Here is a 17,500-nt window from a genome sequence, read left to right as displayed (position 1 = left end):
TTTCACCCAGGGTGTAAACGAACCTACTCATCATTTTAACCACACCCTGGATCTTGTTTTAGCTTATGGAATTGAAATCCATAACCTTACAGTTTTCCTAGAAAATCCTCTGCTATCAGACCATTTTTTTATTACATTTGATTTTGTCCTACTAGAATTACCTCTGCCTGGAAGAGGTGTGCTTTCTAGAAGTTTGTCGGATAGTGCTGTGGCTAGATTTAAGGAAGCTATTTCAGCTGTTTTTGATTCAGTACCGTGTTTCAACCCAGTTGGAAACTCTTACGATAGCTTTAGTCCCTCTCAGCTAGATCAGTTTGTTGATAGTGCAGTGGATTCGCTGAGAGTTACTCTGGATTCGATTGCTCCCCTGAAACAGAAGGTTGTCAAGCGGCGGAGAGTGGCTCCATGGTTCAACTCAGAAACCCGTACTCTGAAACAATCATCACGGAATTTTGAAAGAATATGGCGTTCGACCAAAACGGTAGAATCTCGTTTTTTCTGGCAGGATAGTCATAGAAGATATATGAAGGCTCTACGTCACGCCCGAGCTGCCTACTACTCCTCTCTAATCGAGGAAAACAAAGGCAATCCTAGATACCTTTTCAGCACTGTAGCCAGGCTGACAGAGAGTCATGGCTCCATTGAGCCTTGTATTCCTCTAGCCCTCAGCAGTAATGATTTCCTTAGCTTTTTCAACAACAAAGTTCTAGACATCAGAGACAAAATTGGTAACCTCCTGCCCTTACCTGGTGCAGATACGTCTGTTGCGGCAGAGACAGTTCCAGGACCAGATATTAGTCTCGACTGTTTTTCTCCAATCGACCTTTCAGAGCTACATTCCATTTTTTCTGCATCGAAACCGTCAACCTGTATTTTGGACCCAATCCCAACCAAGCTGTTTAAGGAAGTCTTTCCCTTAGTTAGCAACTCCATATTAGATATGATCAATATGTCTTTACTGGCAGGCTATGTACCACAGACATTTAAAGTAGCGGTAATCAAACCTCTACTTAAAAAGCCTACTCTGGACTCAGGAACTCTGGCTAACTACAGACCTATATCCAACCTTCCTTTTATCTCGAAGATCCTGGAGAAGGTGGTAGCTAAACAGCTGTGTGACTTTCTCCATGACAACAGTTTATTTGAAGAGTTCCAGTCAGGATTTAGAGTCCACCATAGCACTGAGACTGCACTAGTTAGAGTTACAAACGATCTACTTCTAGCCTCAGACAGGGGACTTCTGTCTGTGCTCGTCTTGTTAGATCTTAGTGCTGCTTTTGACACCATTGACCATCGGATCCTGTTGTACAGACTGGAGCATTTGCTTGGAATTACAGGAACTGCTTTAAGTTGGTTTGAATCCTACTCATCAGACCGATCTCAGTTTGTACATGTTAATGATGAGTCCTCTATGCACACTAAAGTTTGCCATGGAGTCCCACAAGGTTCAGTGCTTGGACCAATTCTTTTTACATTATATATGCTTCCTCTGGGAAATATTATGAGGAAACACTCCATACAGTTTCATTGTTATGCAGATGATACTCAGCTTTATGTATCAATGAAGCCCGATGGTACCAGTCAGTTATGTCAGCTAGAAACATGCCTTAAGGACGTTAGGACCTGGATGACCAGAAATTTTTTGCTACTTAACTCAGACAAGACTGAAGTTATTGTGCTAGGCCCTAAGAACCTCAGAGAGACTTTTTCTAGTGATGTGACTGTCCTTAATGACATCAGCCTGGCATCTAGCACCACTGTTAGGAATCTCGGAGTTATTTCTGATCAAGATATGTCTTTTAGCTCTCACATCAGTCAAGTTTCAAGAACAGCCTACTTTCACCTTCGTAATATATCCAAGATCAGGAATATCCTGTCGCAAAGTGATGCAGAAAAACTAGTTCATGCATTTGTTACCTCCAGACTGGATTATTGTAACTCTCTTTTGTCAGGGTGCTCTGGCAAATCTCTAAAGACTCTTCAACGGGTCCAGAATGCTGCAGCTCGTGTACTGACCAGAACCAGGAAATGGGACCACATTACTCCTGTCCTGGCTTCTCTGCACTGGCTCCCTATACAGTCTAGAATAGAATTCAAGATCCTTCTTCTCACCTACAAAGCTCTAAATGGCCAGGCACCATCTTATCTTAAGGAGCTACTAGTGCCGTACTGTCCCTTGAGAGCGTTGCGGTCCCGGAGTGCAGGCCTGCTGGTGGTACCTACAGTCTCCAAGTGTACTATGGGGGGTAAAGCCTTCAGTTATCGGGCTCCTCTCCTCTGGAACCGCCTTCCAGCCGGGGTCCGGGAGGCAGACACAGTCTGTATTTTTAAGATTAGACTTAAAACTTTCCTTTTTGATAAATCTTATAGTTAGGGCTGGTGCTGGTGTAGACCAGCTCTTAGTTATGCTGCTATAGGCTTAGACTACCGGGGGAACTGGCACCTTGAGCTCCTCTCTCTCTCTCTCTCTCTCTCTCTCTCTCTATGCATATACAGTACATCATATTACTGCATGTATCTATCTATAAATCTCAGTCACTAACCACCTACTTTCCTGGGAGCTCTTGAGCTCCCCTAGGCTCCTCAAGATCATCGGTTGACGGCTTGCCAGAACAACCCCCACCCCACCACTACCCCCTCCCCACCGGATCGTGGGTTGGCGGCCTGCCAGAACAACCCCCCACACCCCCTCCCCTCCCCACCGGATTGCTGATGGACGGTCTACCTCCCCCCACCCCCTTGCTCTCTATCCCTCTTCCTGCATCTTATCCCATCTCTCCCCCTATCCCTTTCCAAGCCCGGCGCAGTCTAGGCCTGTGAAGACTGTTTCGTCATGAGCCGGGGATCCGGCCGAAGATTTCTGCCTTTTAATAAGGCAGTTTTTTCTTACCACTGTAACTTTTGCTGCTTTGCTAAAGTGCTCATGATGGATAGGCCGGATCTTTGTAACATAGCAATAAGTAAGGTCCTTTACCTGCTTTTTGTAACATAACAATGAGTAAGGTCTTTTACCTGCTCTTTTGTAATGTTAAAAGACAATGAGTAAGGTATTTTACCTGCTTCTTGTAAAGTGTCTCGAGATAACACTTGTTATGAGTTGACGCTATACAAATAAAAGTTGATTGATTGATTGATAAAAGTTGACCCTGCTTAGCTTCCGAGATGGGACGAGATCGGGCGTGTTAAGGGTGGTATGGCCGTAAGCCATTATTGTGTGCAGACAGGGGCCTTTTAAAGATGTTATGCCCTTGATTCTGGCTGAATTTTTGGACATGTGAATATGTCTCTATATGATAAAAAAAAAACATATGATCAAAAAAATGAAAAAGCTTACAGCACCTGGTATTCCCAGGCGGTCTCCCATCCAAGTACTAACCAGGCCCTACCCTGCTTAGCTTCCGAGATCAGACGAGATCAGGCGTGTTCAGGGTGGTATGGCCGTAAGCTGTTATTGTGTGCAGACAGGGGCCTTTTAAAGATCTCATGCCCTTGATTCTGGCTGAATTTTTGGACATGTGAATATGTCTCTATATGATAAAAAAAGAACATATGATCAAAAAAAATGAAAAAGCTTACAGCACCTGGTATTCCCAGGCGGTCTCCCATCCAAGTACTAACCAGGCCAGACGCTGCTTAGCTTCCGAGATCGGACAAGTTCAGGGTGGTATGTCCTTAAGCCATTATTGTGTGCAGAAAGGGGCCTTTTAAAGATCTCATGCCCTTGATTCTGGCTGAATTTTTGGACATGTGAATATGTCTCTATATGATAAAAAAAAACATATGATCAAACAAAATGAAAAAGCTTACAGCACCTGGTATTCCCAGGCGGTCTCCCATCCAAGTACTAACCAGGCCCGACCATGCTTAGCTTCCGAGATCGGACGAGTTCAGGGTGGTATGGCCATAAGCCATAATTGTGTGCAGAAATGGGCCTTAAAGATGTCATTCCCTTGATTCTGGCTGAATTTTTGGACATGTGAATATGTCTCTATATGATAAAAAAAAAACATATGATCAAAAAAATGAAAAAGCTTACAGCACCTGGTATTCCCAGGCGGTCTCCCATCCAAGTACTAACCAGGCCTGACCTTGCTTAGCTTCCGAGATCGGAAGAGATCGGGCGTGTTCAGGGTGGTATGGCCGTAAGCCATTATTGTGTGCAGACAGGGGCCTTTTAAAGATGTCATGCCCTTGATTCTGGCTGAATTTTTGGACATGTGAATATGTCTCTCTATGATAAAAAAAAAACATATGATCAAAAAAATGAAAAAGCTTATAGCACCTGGTATTCCCAGGCGGTCTCCCATCCAAGTACTAACCAGGACCGACCCTGCTTAGCTTCCGAGATCGGACGAGATCGGGCGTGTTCAGGGTGGTATGGCCATAAGTCATTATTGTGTGCAGACAGGGGCCTTTTAAAGATGTCATGCCCTTGATTCTGGCTGAATTTTTGGACATGTGAATATGTCTCTATATGATAAAAAAAAAAACATATGATCAAAAAAATGAAAAAGCTTACAGCACCTGGTATTCCCAGGCGGTCTCCCATCCAAGTACTAACCAGGCCCGACCCTGCTTAGCTTCTGAGATTGGACGAGATTGGGCGTGTTCAGGGTGGTATGGCCGTAAGCCATTATTGTGTGCAGAAAGGGGCCTTTTAAAGATGTCATGCCCTTGATTCTGGCTGAATTTTTGGACATGTGAATATGTCTCTATATGATAAAAAAAAACATATCATCAAAAAAATGAAAAAGCTTACAGCACCTGGTATTCCCAGGCGGTCTCCCATCCAAGTACTAACCAGGCCCGACCCTGCTTAGCTTCCGAGATCGGACGAGAACGGGCGTGTTCAGGATGGTATGGCCATAAGCTGTTATTGTGTGCAGAAAGGGGCCTTTTAAAGATGTCATGCCCTTGATTCTGGCTGAATTTTTGGACATGTGAATATGTCTCTATATGATAAAAAAAAAACGTATGATCAAAAAAATGAAAAAGCTTTCAGCACCTGGTATTCCCAGGCAGTCTCCCATCAAACTAGTAACCAGGCCCGACCCTGCTTAGCTTCCAAGATTGGATGAGTTCAGGGATGTATGGCCGTAAGCCATTATTGTGTGCAGAAAGGGGCCTTTTAAAGATGTCATGCCCTTGATTCTGGCTGAATTTTAGGACATGTGAATATGTCTCTATATGATAAAAAAAAACATATGATCAAAAAAATGAAAAAGCTTACAGCACCTGGTATTCCCAGGCGGTCTCCCATTCAAGTACTAACCAGGCCCCACCCTGCTTAGCTTCCAAGATCGGACGAGTTCAGGGTGGTATGGCCATAAGCCATTATTGTGTGCAGAAAGGGGCCTTTTAAAGATGTCATGCTCTTGATTCTGGCTGAATTTTTGGACATGTGAATATGTCTCTATATGATAAAAAAAAAAACATATGATCAAAAAAATGAAGAAGCTTACAGCACCTGGTATTCCCAGGCTGTCTCCCATCCAAGTACTAACCTGGCCCGACCCTGCTTACCTTCTGAGATTGGACGAGTTCAGGGTTGTATGGCCGTAAGCCATTATTGTGTGCAGAAAGGGGCCTTTTAAAGATGTCATGCCCTTGATTCTGGCTGAATTTTTGGACATGTGAATATGTCTCTATATGATAAAAAAAAACATATGATCAAAAAAATGAAAAAGCTTACAGCACCTGGTATTCCCAGGCGGTCTCCCATCTAAGTACTAACCAGGCCTGACCTTGCTTAGCTTCCGAGATCGGGCGTGTTCAGGGTGGTATGGCCGTAAGCCATTATTGTGTGCAGACAGGGGCCTTTTAAAGATGTCATGCCCTTGATTCTGGATGAATTTTTGGACATGTGAATATGTCTCTATATGTTAAAAAAAACATATGAAAAAGCTTACAGCACCTGGTATTCCCAGGAGGTCTCCCATCCAAGTACTAACCAGGCCCGACCCTGCTTAGCTTCCGAGATCAGACGAGATCGGGCGTGTTCAGGGTGGTATGGCTGTAAGCCATTATTGTGTGCAGAAAGGGGCCTTTTAAAGATGTCATGCCCTTGATTCTCGCTGAATTTTTGGACATGTGAATATGTCTCTATATGATAAAAAAAAACATATGATCAAACAAAATGAAAAAGCTTACAGCACCTGGTATTCCCAGGCGGTCTCCCATCCAAGTACTAACCAGGCCCGACCCTGCTTAGCTTCTGAGATCAGACGAGATCGGGCGTGTTCAGGGTGGTATGGCCGTAAGCCATTATTGTGTGCAGAAAGGGGCCTTTTAAAGATGTCATGCCCTTGATTCTGGCTGAATTTTTGGACATGTGAATATGTCTCTATATGATAAAAAAAAATATATGATCAAAAAAATGAAAAAGCTTACAGCACCTGGTATTCCTAGGTGGTCTCCCATCCAAGTACTAACCAGGCCCGACCCTGCATAGCTTCCGAGATCGGACGAGATCGGGCGTGTTCAGGGTGGTATGGCCGTAAGCTGTTATTGTGTGCAGAAAGGGGCCTTTTAAAGATGTCATGCCCTTGATTCTGGCTAAATTTTTGGACATGTGAATATGTCTTTATATGATAAAAAAAATATATATGATCAAAAAAATGAAAAAGCTTACAGCGTCTGGTATTCCCAGGCGGTCTCCCATCCAAGTACTAAACAGGCCCTAACCTGCTTAGCTTCCGAGATCGGACGAGATCAGGAGTGTTCAGGGTGGTATGGCCATAAGCCATTATTGTGTGCAGACAGGGGCCTTTTAAAGATGTCATGCCCTTGATTCTGGCTGAATTTTTGGACATGTGAATATGTCTCTATATGATAAAAAAAAACATATGATCAAAAAAATGAAAAAGCTTACAGCACCTGGTATTCCAAGGCGGTCTCCCATCCAAGTACTAACCAGGCCTGACCTTGCTTAGCTTCCTAGATCGGGCGTGTTCAGGGTGGTATGGCCGTAAGCCATTATTGTGTGCAGACAGGGGCCTTTTAAAGATGTCATGCCCTTGATTCTGGCTGAATTTTTGGACATGTGAATATGTCTCTATATGATAAAAAAAACATATGATCAAAAAAAATGAAAAAGCTTTTACAGCATCTGGTATTCCCAGGCGGTCTCCCATCCAAGTACTAACCAGGCACGACCCTACTTAGTTTCCGAGATCGGACGAGATCGGGCGTGTTAAGGGTGGTATGGCCGTAAGCTGTTATTGTGTGCAGAAAGGGGCCTTTTAAAGATGTCATGCCCTTGATTCTGGCTGAATTTGTGGACATGTGAATATGTCTCTATATGATAAAAAAAAAACATATGATCAAAAAAATGAAAAAGCTTACAGCACCTGGTATTCCCAGGCGGTCTCCCATCCAAGTACTAACCAGGCCCGACCTTGCTTAGCTTCCGAGATCGGACGAGATCGGGCGTGTTCAGGGTGGTATGGCCATAAGTCATTATTGTGTGCAGAAAGGGGACTTTTAAAGATGTCATGCCCTTGATTCTGGCTGAATTTTTGGACATGTGAATATGTCTCTATATGATAAAAAAAAACATATCATCAAAAAAATGAAAAAGCTTACAGCACCTGGTATTCCCAGGTGGTCTCCCACCCAAGTACTAACCAGGCCCGACCCTGCTTAGCTTCCGAGATCGGACGAGATCGGGCGTGTTCAGGGTGGTATGGCCATAAGCCATTATTGTGTGCAGAAAGGGGCCTTTTAAAGATGTCATGCCCTTGATTCTGGCTGAATTTTTGGACATGTGAATATGTCTCTATATGAAAAAAAAAAAACATATGATCAAAAAAATGAAAAAGCTTATAGCACCTGGTATTCCCAGGCGGTCTCCCATCCAAGTACTAACCAGGCCCGACCCTGCTTAGCTTCCGAGATCGGACGAGATCGGGCGTGTTCAGGGTGGTATGGCCATAAGTCATTATTGTGTGCAGAAAGGGGCCTTTTAAAGATGTCATGCCCTTGATTCTGGCTGAATTTTTGGACATGTGAATATGTCTCTATATGAAAAAAAAAAAACATATGATCAAAAAAATGAAAAAGCTTACAGCACCTGGTATTCCCAGGCGGTCTCCCATCCAAGTACTAACCAGGCCTGACCTTGCTTAGCTTCCGAGATCGGGCGTGTTCAGGGTGGTATGGCCGTAAGCCATTATTGTGTGCAGACAGGGGCCTTTTAAAGATGTCATGCCCTTGATTCTGGCTGAATTTTTGGACATGTGAATATGTCTCTATATGATAAAAAAAAAACATATGATCAAAAAAATGAAAAAACTTACAGCACCTGGTATTCCCAGGCGGTCTCCCATCCAAGTACTAACCAGGCCCGACCCTGCTTAGCTTCTGAGATCAGACGAGATCAGGCGTGTTCAGGGTGGTATGGCCGTAAGCCATTATTGTGTGCAGAAAGGGGCCTTTTAAAGATGTCATGCCCTTGATTCTGGCTGAATTTTTGGACATGTGAATATGTCTCTATATGATAAAAAAAAATATATGATCAAAAAAATGAAAAAGCTTACAGCACCTGGCATTCCTAGGCGGTCTCCCATCCAAGTACTAACCAGGCCCGACCCTGCTTAGCTTCTGAGATGGGACGAGATCGGGCGTGTTAAGGGTGGTATGGCCGTAAGCCATTATTGTGTGCAGACAGGGGCCTTTTAAAGATGTTATGCCCTTGATTCTGGCTGAATTTTTGGACATGTGAATATGTCTCTATATGATAAAAAAAAAAACATATGATCAAAAAAATGAAAAAGCTTACAGCACCTGGTATTCCCAGGCGGTCTCCCATCCAACTACTAACCAGGCCCTACCCTGATTTGCTTCTGAGATCGGACGAGTTCAGGGTGGTATGGACGTAAGGCATTATTGTATGCAGAAAGGGGCCTTTTAAAGATGTCATGCCCTTGATTCTGGCTGAATTTTTGGACATGTGAATATGTCTCTATATGATAAAAAAAAACATATGATCAAAAAAAATGAAAAAGCTTACAGCACCTGGTATTCCCAGGCGGTCTCCCATCCAAGTACTAACCAGGCCCGACCCTGCTTAGCTTCCGAGATCGGACGAGATCGGGCGTGTTCAGGGTGGTATGGCCGTAAGCCATTATTGTATGCAGAAAGGGGCCTTTTAAAGATGTCATGCCCTTGATTCTGGCTGAATTTTTGGACATGTGAATAAGTCTCTATATGATAAAAAAAAAACATATGATCAAAAAAATGAAAAAACTTACAGCACCTGGTATTCCCAGGCGGTCTCCCATCCAGGTACTAACCAGGCCATACCCTGCTTAGCTTCCGAGATCGGACGAGATCAGGCGTGTTTTTTTTTTTTTTTTAATCTTTTATTATCAAAATTACAAAAACATTTATAATTCTTTCACATCATTTACAACAATTGCTATTAAAATACATACACCCTCTAAATTAAACCTCCCCTCTGACGCAAACGGCACCCTAAAAACAATAAAAACATAGCATCAGGAAAAAAAACTCAAACCACCCCTGATACCCCCAACTCATGACAACTCTTCTGAGTCCCTCCCCCAAAGCAAACACCCCTCTGAAAACAAACCACAAAAACATACAAAAACCCCACAGTATTCTCAAAAAACCACTGAGAAAAAAAAACCACCAAATCAAATCACCCATTTTCCCCATGACCAAAAAAGAAGCCCTCGTACCAAAAAAACAAAAACAAAATAATTTAGACATCCCACATAATTCCCTCCTCATTTACTCTACACACATTCGCACCTTCCACAAACATTCTCACAAACTCACTCTCATTCGCTATGTACAACAATTTAAGATGTGCTTTCCATTCATTCACAAACATTCTCCACACATTCATTTTCTTACTTTCATAGAGTGCATAATTCCTTCTGTTAAAAACCGCTTTTCTTGCAAAAGCCAAAATTATATTCATTACATTGTGATTTTTTTGTTTTGTTCCCACCCCCAACAACACCGACAATTCCCACCCCCTTTCATTCCAACACTCATTCTTACTGCATTTCCCCAACATTTCTCTTATTTTTCCCCAAAAATAAACCAATTCCCCACACGTAACAAACAAATGTATTAAATCCTCATCCGTACTTTCACATACACAACACTTTCTTTCATACCTCTCCTTATGGATCTGATGCAGGACGATGCAGGTGAAGATCCTCCTGTGCCTCAGTTTGAAATCTAGGTCAAATATTGCATGTGGTGTATGCGGAATGTTAATGTTCTTCCATATCATGTTGCTTGTTATGTCCGGGTATGTGTCTGTCCATTTTACTTCGGATGTGGGTTTCTGTATTCTATGTGTGATTGCGCACCTATACCAAATTTTTGTAGTGACATCTGTAATGTTGTGTTTCTTCTCCCCTAGGCACAGGGAGATCCCCCCCACATCGTCCCGCATCACTCCCTCCTTCTCTTTGATTAATTTTTCCCATTCGCTCGACAAAGACAATTTTACATTTGCAAACACTCTCTCAATCACATCCTTTCTGCACACACACCCTTTATTTTTTAAACCCCTCACCACCATTTGTAAATCAAAATCCCCCCCACAGTTCAGTAAATCCCTTATTCTAATATATCCCGCTTTCGACATAGCTTCACACTTAATTACCCTCTCCCCATTTTTAAAATACGGGCTCGAGAGGAAGGGCAGTCGTAGCACTGACCCTCTCGTTCCGCACTCTGGTACAGTCCAGGATGAAACCTGATACCACGCACTGAGTACTTCCTGGAAAAACCGTGGCAAGTGTTTAAATGAATCCGGGTTATTGATCTGGTACAGGTTGTCCTCGTTGTAGAGTCCAAAACTGCACAGATATTGTTTGAAGTGGTTTTTCCAAACTACGTTCCGGTTCTGGTCCATAAATTTGCCTATCAATTTGACTCTTAGTGCTACTTTTTTTGTAAGTAAATCAATCAAAGCTAGCCCCCCCTGATCTTTAGCCCCTATTATTGTTTTGTGAGCTATACTCGCTGCTTTGTTTTTCCAAATAAAGTCCCTAATGGTCTTTGAAATCTCCTTAAAGGCCCAGTCCGGAAGCGTACAAGTACTGAGCGCATGATTCACTTTGGACAACACGAGAGCATTTGTTACGGCTACCCTTCCTCTCAACAATAGACCCCTCGCTTTCCACAAATTCAATGTTTTTTTAATTTTACCCACCACCTCTTTCCATGTTACATCATCACATTCATTCTCATTTTTCCCCATATTCACTCCCAACACTTTTCTTCTCTCACACACCGTTTTAAATCCCCACTTATTAACTAGATTGGATTCCTTACCTAGTAACATAATTTCTGACTTATTTTCATTTACTTTTGCCCCAGATGCTCTTTCATAAGTTTGTACATGTTTTAATATCAATTCTATATCCTCCTCTCCTTTTACCATTATATTCACGTCATCTGCATACTGTATTATTTTTACGTTTTCCTTACCTATACCTTTTATGTTTACGTCTTCCGATATCAGTGCTGCCAGCGGCTCTGCTACCAAGCTGTACAACAGCGCTGACATCGGACATCCTTGTCTCACTGACCTTGATATTTTAAAAGAATCAGTTAGTTCCCCGTTACATTTTATCTTGCTTTCCGCTCCTGTATACAACATATTTATCCATTCTCTCATTCTCTCCCCGAATCCAAACTTCTCTAACACCTTCCCCATGAACCCGTGATCTACTCTGTCAAAAGCTTTATTTAAATCAATCCCTAGCCATATTCCCCCCTCCCCTTCCATATCCCTGACCGTCTGTTTTATTGAAATGATTGAGTCTGCTATGTCTCTGTTTGGTATACTGTATGATTGTGTTTGTTCTATGATTGTTCCTATTACCTCCCTGATTCTATTGGCTATTGTTTTCGCTATGATTTTGTAGTCTGTGTTGAGTAGGCTGATTGGTCTGTAGTTGTCCAGATTTTTATTGTCCCCCTTGTTTTTGTAAAAAATAGTAACCACCCCTTCCCCTAAACTTTTTGGTATATGTTTCACTTTTTCCATATATTTACTCAATTTGTTCACCAAGGGCACCAGCTGCTCTTTGAAAGCTTGGTAGAATTCCGCAGTTAGGCCATCGCTCCCAGGACTTTTGTTTTTGTTTAACCCCTCTAAAGCACTTCTGATTTCTCCCTCTGTAAACTCACAATCACACCACATTTTATCGTCCTCGCTTAGTTTTTTCTTTAAGGCACCCAAAGCTCTGTTCACACTCACGCTATCACACTCCTGTCTCGAAAACAGGCTTTCATAATAGCCCTTTACTATTTCTAAAATTCCCTTTTTATCTGTCACACTTTTACCTGCTTCATTTAATAATTCGTTTATTTCTGTTCTTTTTTGTTTTTGTTTTTCCAGACCTAAAAAAAAGGCTGTACTCCTCTCCCCCTCATACATATATTGTATTTTACTCCTAATGGCTGCACCCCTACTCTTTTTAAGTTCAATCACTCCCAACTGTTCTTTTAAATGTATGTATTTTTCGACATCTACATTATCTACACTGTCAAGCGATGCTATTTCCTCACTTAGTTGTTTTCTCAAATTCTCTTCCTTTCTATTTTCTCTCCACTTTTTCTCTTTACTATAATTGATACACTTTTTTTTAATTCTGACTTTTACGCTATCCCACCACACATTCATATCTTCACTCTCATTCCACTCATATCCCACATCATTCAACAATCTTTCCATACTTTTCACAAACATTCCATCATCCAGCAAGCTTGCATTAAAGCACCATATCCCTCCTTTACGTACATTCGTTTCTTTTCTAAACGTGATTTCTATTCCAGCGTGATCGCTCCACATATTAGTTTTATATTCAACTTCTTTAATCCACCTCACTACCTCGCATGTCACCAAAGCATAATCTATTCTAGATTGTTTTAATCTATTCAGTACAATTTGTCTCCTGGAGAACACCCTCTCCCATGGATGTAGCAATCTCCAAATATCAATGCATTGTTTCGTTATCATTATATCTTTAAGTGTCCCCCTGCTCACATCCCCCTTAAACACATTATTTTTTGACACATCGGTGGGTGTCATCGCCACATTAAAGTCACCGATTATTATACAATTCCTTTCCCACCATTTGCTTATTGCAATGAAGAATGTTTTCCTTTCTTTTTCTCCATTCGGTGCATATATATTTATGATTCTTATATTTTTCGTTTCATACACACAGTCTATTACTATTATTCTTCCTTCTTTGTCTCCATAAACCAAATTTACCCCTGTTACCCGACCCGTTTTGACTAAAACCGCCACTCCTCTCGCCCTCGACGTGCCATTGGAGCAGAAAATATGGCCCACAAAGTCTTTTTTTATGTCTTCCACCAGGGAATCATCCCACCTGGTCTCCTGCAGGCACAAAACGTCATTCTGCAAGGAAAGAATCGCATGTCTTTTTTCTTTGTTCCTTAGTCCATTCACGTTTATCGAAAATAAATTAAAGGCCATTATCATAAAAATAAAAACAAAAAAAACGGATTTACAGGGGTTATTGTCAGTCATTATTTGTCCTTACATTTCAATTTTTTCACCAACTTTTTTCGTTGTCCAAGACTTAGTCTTTTTTGCGCACTCGCCAGTTCACTCACATCCATTTCGCTGTCCGTTTCATTGGGACTGGTGCTTTTACCCGTATTATTTAGCGTGATTTTTCTCCCTCCCGCCTGTCCAACACCACTCTCAGGCATCTCCCTCCCCTCAGTGCTCATGCTTACCCCCGGGTCTTCTGCCACGTCCCTTCCGTCTCCTTTTTTCCCTCTCTCGCTCGTTTTTCGCTGCTTCTGCTGTCCTCCCTCTCCAGCCAGCTCCGGCGTCTCCAGCTCGCACTCTGACGCCCGTTCTCCTCCGCTCTCTCCGCTCTGCTCCATTTCTCCGTCACTGTTCTCGTCTTCTCTGATCTCCTTCCTGCTTGCTCCGATCACCTCCTTCTCCTCCGCCTCCTCCTCGTACACCTCCTCCGCCTCGTCTTCATCCTCGTACACATCCTCCACCTCGTTCTTGCTTTCCTCTCCGTTCACACACTCACATTCATTTTCTCTTTTTTTACAGTTTGTGCATTTTGTGCTGTTCGCGCTGCACTCTCGCGCAAAGTGTCCCTGCACCCCACAGTTGTGGCACATAAATTCTGGACACTCTCTCAGGATGTGTCCCGGCTGGATGCACATCCTGCACACTTTTTGTTGTCTATCATGTATTACTCTAAAGTATTCGTTCCCCATCACAGTGTTAAACTTTGTGGAGTAAGGGAGTGACTGTACCTGGTCATTAAATCTGACCCGGACAAACCTCGTTCCGTCAGCTATCATTGTTCCAGGCCACATTCTGCGTTTTATTGGTGATGTCGGTTTCACTCCCCATCCCGTCAGCTTCCAAACTATTTCTTCATCTGTGATATACGCTGGCAGGTTTAAAAAAGACACCACCAGCTCATCATTATTTAGTTCTCTCGCCACGACTCTGGTCTCTCCGATTTTAAATCCATCCAGCAGCCTTTCCTTTCCTTTAATGTTGCTCACCGTCACCTCCAGTTTTTCAGGTCCCAGGGTTCTGCACGCCAGCAGGCCCCCACAGATCATTTTTATGTTGCTCATGACGTGATTTAGAGGAACTTTGTCTCCCACCATTTCAATGTTTAGTGTTAGTTTTCTCTCAAAAGACACTTTTGCTTCCTCTTTTTCTGCTCTCTCGCCACCTCTCCCATTCTCTGCATGCGGAGCAATCAGCCCGCCGCTCCTCTCTCTTCCTCTCTCTCCGTCATCCATTCCGTTCCCTGTTTCATTTGCCGTTTTCATCCGTCCTTTTTGTCCGTCGTTCTTCTCGTTGTCGTTTAATCCATTCCTTTGTTTCAGTGCCATGTTTGTTTGTTCACGTTGTTGTCCGTTCTCTTTTCCTTTTTCCATCTCTCCAGTCCGTGGTCCTGTCATCTTTGTGATCCGTCCGTGTGAGTTTGCTCGCGACATACGAGCAAACATTCAAAAAAAAACAAAAATTCTTCACAAAATTGTGGAAAAAAAACAGGAAAAAAAGGTGAAAAGAAAAACGATCCCCCTAACAGTCAGTGACTGCTGGGGGACATTCACTCACAATCTGAGGTATTTAAATGAATCCAAAACGCATCCAAAAAAGAAACAAATTAGTCCAGCTGTCCTGCTCAGTACTGACACGTCAGCTCTCCTTCAGCACCACACAAACTCTGACAGCAAAAGGGGCGTGTTCAGGGTGGTATGGCCGTAAGCTGTTATTGTGTGCAGAAAGGGGCCTTTTAAAGATGTCATGCCCTTGATTCTGGCTGAATTTTTGGACATGTGAATATGTCTCTATATGATAAAAAAAAAACATATGATCAAAAAAATGAAAAAGCTTACAGCACCTGGTATTCCCAGGCGGTCTCCCATCCAAGTACTAACCAGGCCTGACCTTGCTTAGCTTCCGAGATCGGGCGTGTTCAGGGTGGTATGGCCGTAAGCCATTATTGTGTGCAGACAGGGGCCTTTTAAAGATGTCATGCCCTTGATTCTGGCTGAATTTTTGGACATGTGAATATGTCTCTATATGATAAAAAAAAACATATCATCAAAAAAATGAAAAAGCTTACAGCACCTGGTATTCCCAGGCGGTCTCCCATCCAAGTACTAACCAGGCCCGACCCTGCTTAGCTTCCGAGATCGGACGAGATCGGGCGTGTTCAGGGTGGTATGGCCATAAGCCATTATTGTGTGCAGAAAGGGGCCTTTTAAAGATGTCATGCCCTTGATTCTGGCTGAATTTTTGGACATGTGAATATGTCTCTATATGAAAAAAAAAAAACATATGATCAAAAAAATGAAAAAGCTTATAGCACCTGGTATTCCCAGGCGGTCTCCCATCCAAGTACTAACCAGGCCCGACCCTGCTTAGCTTCCGAGATCGGACGAGATCGGGCATGTTCAGGGTGGTATGGCCATAAGTCATTATTGTGTGAAGAAAGGGGCCTTTTAAAGATGTCATGCCCTTGATTCTGGCTGAATTTTTGGACATGTGAATATGTCTCTATATGAAAAAAAAAAAACATATGATCAAAAAAATGAAAAAGCTTACAGCACCTGGTATTCCCAGGCGGTCTCCCATCCAAGTACTAACCAGGCCTGACCTTGCTTAGCTTCCGAGATCGGGCGTGTTCAGGGTAGTATGGCCGTAAGCCATTATTGTGTGCAGACAGGGGCCTTTTAAAGATGTCATGCCCTTGATTCTGGCTGAATTTTTGGACATGTGAATATGTCTCTATATGATAAAAAAAACATATGATCAAAAAAAATGAAAAAGCTTATAGCACCTGGTATTCCCAGGCGGTCTCCCATCCAAGTACTAACCAGGCCCGACCCTGCTTAGCTTCTGAGATCGGGCGTGTTCAGGGTGGTTTGGCCGTAAGCCATTATTGTATGCAGAAAGGCGCCTTTTAAAGATGTCATGCCCTTGATTCTGGCTGAATTTTTGGACATGTGAATATGTCTCTATATGATAAAAAAAAAACATATGATCAAAAAAATGAAAAAACTTACAGCACCTGGTATTCCCAGGCGGTCTCCCATCCAAGTACTAACCAGGCCCTACCCGGCTTAGCTTCCGAGATCGGACGAGATCAGGCGTGTTCAGGGTGGTATGGCTGTAAGCCATTATTGTGTGCAGAGAGGGGCCTTTTAAAGATGTCTTGCCCTTGATTCTGGCTGAATTTTTGGACATGTGAATATGTCTCTATATGATAAAAAAAACATATGATCAAAAAAAATGAAAAAGCTTACAGCACCTGGTATTCCCAGGATGTCTCCCATCCAAGTACTAACCAGGCCCGACCCTGCTTAGCTTCCGAGATCAGACGAGATCGGGCGTGTTCAGGGTGGTATGGCCGTAAGCCATTATTGTGTGCAGAAAGGGGCCTTTTAAAGATGTCATGCCCTTGATTCTGGCTGAATTTTTGGACATGTGAATATGTCTCTATATGATAAAAAAAAACATATGATCAAACAAAATGAAAAAGCTTACAGCACCTGGTATTCCCAGGCGGTCTCCCATCCAAGTACTAACCAGACCCGACCCTGCTTAGCTTCTGAGATCAGACGAGATCGGGCATGTTCAGGGTGGTATGGCCGTAAGCCATTATTGTGTGCAGAAAGGGGCCTTTTAAAGATGTCATGCCCTTGATTCTGGCTGAATTTTTGGACATGTGAATATGTCTCTATATGATAAAAAAAAATATATGATCAAAAAAATGAAAAAGCTTACAGCACCTGGTATTCCTAGGCGGTCTCCCATCCAAGTACTAACCAGGCCCGACCCTGCATAGCTTCCGAGATCGGACGAGATCGGGCGTGTTCAGGGTGGTATGGCCGTAAGCCATTATTGTGTGCAGAAAGGGGCCTTTTAAAGATGTCATGCCCTTGATTCTGGCTAAATTTTTGGACATGTGAATATGTC

General features: G+C 42.8%; 21 non-coding genes and 11 pseudogenes across 21 annotated transcripts; all 32 read right to left on the bottom strand.

Annotated features, from left to right (window-relative positions):
- Window positions 1-3,327: 3,327 nt before the first annotated feature.
- Window positions 3,328-3,446, bottom strand: LOC132964186 (5S ribosomal RNA). Its single transcript, XR_009669194.1, has one exon. It is a non-coding gene; the product is annotated as a 5S ribosomal RNA (ribosomal RNA).
- A 354-nt stretch (window positions 3,447-3,800) lies between these two features.
- On the bottom strand, window positions 3,801-3,909 carry LOC132963999 (5S ribosomal RNA; annotated as a pseudogene).
- A 120-nt stretch (window positions 3,910-4,029) lies between these two features.
- Window positions 4,030-4,148, bottom strand: LOC132964506 (5S ribosomal RNA). The gene has a single exon (XR_009669481.1). It is a non-coding gene; the product is annotated as a 5S ribosomal RNA (ribosomal RNA).
- A 122-nt stretch (window positions 4,149-4,270) lies between these two features.
- LOC132964461 (5S ribosomal RNA) lies at window positions 4,271-4,389 on the bottom strand. Its single transcript, XR_009669437.1, has one exon. It is a non-coding gene; the product is annotated as a 5S ribosomal RNA (ribosomal RNA).
- A 123-nt stretch (window positions 4,390-4,512) lies between these two features.
- LOC132964612 (5S ribosomal RNA) lies at window positions 4,513-4,631 on the bottom strand. The gene has a single exon (XR_009669580.1). It is a non-coding gene; the product is annotated as a 5S ribosomal RNA (ribosomal RNA).
- A 121-nt stretch (window positions 4,632-4,752) lies between these two features.
- Window positions 4,753-4,871, bottom strand: LOC132964467 (5S ribosomal RNA). The gene has a single exon (XR_009669443.1). It is a non-coding gene; the product is annotated as a 5S ribosomal RNA (ribosomal RNA).
- A 352-nt stretch (window positions 4,872-5,223) lies between these two features.
- On the bottom strand, window positions 5,224-5,332 carry LOC132964026 (5S ribosomal RNA; annotated as a pseudogene).
- A 123-nt stretch (window positions 5,333-5,455) lies between these two features.
- Window positions 5,456-5,564, bottom strand: LOC132964182 (5S ribosomal RNA; annotated as a pseudogene).
- Window positions 5,565-5,685: 121 nt separating this feature from the next.
- LOC132963969 (5S ribosomal RNA) lies at window positions 5,686-5,794 on the bottom strand (annotated as a pseudogene).
- A 108-nt stretch (window positions 5,795-5,902) lies between these two features.
- On the bottom strand, window positions 5,903-6,021 carry LOC132964353 (5S ribosomal RNA). Its single transcript, XR_009669335.1, has one exon. It is a non-coding gene; the product is annotated as a 5S ribosomal RNA (ribosomal RNA).
- Window positions 6,022-6,143: 122 nt separating this feature from the next.
- Window positions 6,144-6,262, bottom strand: LOC132964320 (5S ribosomal RNA). The gene has a single exon (XR_009669304.1). It is a non-coding gene; the product is annotated as a 5S ribosomal RNA (ribosomal RNA).
- Window positions 6,263-6,383: 121 nt separating this feature from the next.
- LOC132964416 (5S ribosomal RNA) lies at window positions 6,384-6,502 on the bottom strand. Its single transcript, XR_009669395.1, has one exon. It is a non-coding gene; the product is annotated as a 5S ribosomal RNA (ribosomal RNA).
- Window positions 6,503-6,624: 122 nt separating this feature from the next.
- On the bottom strand, window positions 6,625-6,743 carry LOC132964661 (5S ribosomal RNA). The gene has a single exon (XR_009669624.1). It is a non-coding gene; the product is annotated as a 5S ribosomal RNA (ribosomal RNA).
- A 121-nt stretch (window positions 6,744-6,864) lies between these two features.
- On the bottom strand, window positions 6,865-6,973 carry LOC132964101 (5S ribosomal RNA; annotated as a pseudogene).
- A 123-nt stretch (window positions 6,974-7,096) lies between these two features.
- LOC132963986 (5S ribosomal RNA) lies at window positions 7,097-7,215 on the bottom strand (annotated as a pseudogene).
- A 122-nt stretch (window positions 7,216-7,337) lies between these two features.
- LOC132964446 (5S ribosomal RNA) lies at window positions 7,338-7,456 on the bottom strand. The gene has a single exon (XR_009669423.1). It is a non-coding gene; the product is annotated as a 5S ribosomal RNA (ribosomal RNA).
- A 121-nt stretch (window positions 7,457-7,577) lies between these two features.
- LOC132963896 (5S ribosomal RNA) lies at window positions 7,578-7,696 on the bottom strand. Its single transcript, XR_009669166.1, has one exon. It is a non-coding gene; the product is annotated as a 5S ribosomal RNA (ribosomal RNA).
- Window positions 7,697-7,818: 122 nt separating this feature from the next.
- LOC132964283 (5S ribosomal RNA) lies at window positions 7,819-7,937 on the bottom strand. Its single transcript, XR_009669270.1, has one exon. It is a non-coding gene; the product is annotated as a 5S ribosomal RNA (ribosomal RNA).
- A 122-nt stretch (window positions 7,938-8,059) lies between these two features.
- LOC132963948 (5S ribosomal RNA) lies at window positions 8,060-8,168 on the bottom strand (annotated as a pseudogene).
- A 122-nt stretch (window positions 8,169-8,290) lies between these two features.
- LOC132964228 (5S ribosomal RNA) lies at window positions 8,291-8,409 on the bottom strand. The gene has a single exon (XR_009669218.1). It is a non-coding gene; the product is annotated as a 5S ribosomal RNA (ribosomal RNA).
- A 121-nt stretch (window positions 8,410-8,530) lies between these two features.
- Window positions 8,531-8,649, bottom strand: LOC132964679 (5S ribosomal RNA). The gene has a single exon (XR_009669641.1). It is a non-coding gene; the product is annotated as a 5S ribosomal RNA (ribosomal RNA).
- Window positions 8,650-8,772: 123 nt separating this feature from the next.
- On the bottom strand, window positions 8,773-8,881 carry LOC132964193 (5S ribosomal RNA; annotated as a pseudogene).
- Window positions 8,882-9,003: 122 nt separating this feature from the next.
- On the bottom strand, window positions 9,004-9,122 carry LOC132964641 (5S ribosomal RNA). Its single transcript, XR_009669605.1, has one exon. It is a non-coding gene; the product is annotated as a 5S ribosomal RNA (ribosomal RNA).
- Window positions 9,123-15,407: 6,285 nt separating this feature from the next.
- Window positions 15,408-15,516, bottom strand: LOC132963947 (5S ribosomal RNA; annotated as a pseudogene).
- A 121-nt stretch (window positions 15,517-15,637) lies between these two features.
- LOC132964659 (5S ribosomal RNA) lies at window positions 15,638-15,756 on the bottom strand. The gene has a single exon (XR_009669622.1). It is a non-coding gene; the product is annotated as a 5S ribosomal RNA (ribosomal RNA).
- A 122-nt stretch (window positions 15,757-15,878) lies between these two features.
- Window positions 15,879-15,997, bottom strand: LOC132964388 (5S ribosomal RNA). The gene has a single exon (XR_009669369.1). It is a non-coding gene; the product is annotated as a 5S ribosomal RNA (ribosomal RNA).
- Window positions 15,998-16,119: 122 nt separating this feature from the next.
- LOC132963909 (5S ribosomal RNA) lies at window positions 16,120-16,228 on the bottom strand (annotated as a pseudogene).
- Window positions 16,229-16,349: 121 nt separating this feature from the next.
- On the bottom strand, window positions 16,350-16,458 carry LOC132964007 (5S ribosomal RNA; annotated as a pseudogene).
- A 122-nt stretch (window positions 16,459-16,580) lies between these two features.
- On the bottom strand, window positions 16,581-16,699 carry LOC132964448 (5S ribosomal RNA). Its single transcript, XR_009669425.1, has one exon. It is a non-coding gene; the product is annotated as a 5S ribosomal RNA (ribosomal RNA).
- Window positions 16,700-16,820: 121 nt separating this feature from the next.
- LOC132964396 (5S ribosomal RNA) lies at window positions 16,821-16,939 on the bottom strand. Its single transcript, XR_009669376.1, has one exon. It is a non-coding gene; the product is annotated as a 5S ribosomal RNA (ribosomal RNA).
- A 122-nt stretch (window positions 16,940-17,061) lies between these two features.
- LOC132964533 (5S ribosomal RNA) lies at window positions 17,062-17,180 on the bottom strand. The gene has a single exon (XR_009669507.1). It is a non-coding gene; the product is annotated as a 5S ribosomal RNA (ribosomal RNA).
- A 121-nt stretch (window positions 17,181-17,301) lies between these two features.
- LOC132964430 (5S ribosomal RNA) lies at window positions 17,302-17,420 on the bottom strand. The gene has a single exon (XR_009669408.1). It is a non-coding gene; the product is annotated as a 5S ribosomal RNA (ribosomal RNA).
- Window positions 17,421-17,500: the final 80 nt, after the last annotated feature.

This window comes from Labrus mixtus, unplaced genomic scaffold (genome assembly GCF_963584025.1).
Source record: "Labrus mixtus unplaced genomic scaffold, fLabMix1.1 SCAFFOLD_62, whole genome shotgun sequence".
Taxonomy (NCBI): Eukaryota; Metazoa; Chordata; class Actinopteri; order Labriformes; family Labridae; genus Labrus; species Labrus mixtus.
This window is presented reverse-complemented; position numbering and strand designations above follow the sequence as displayed.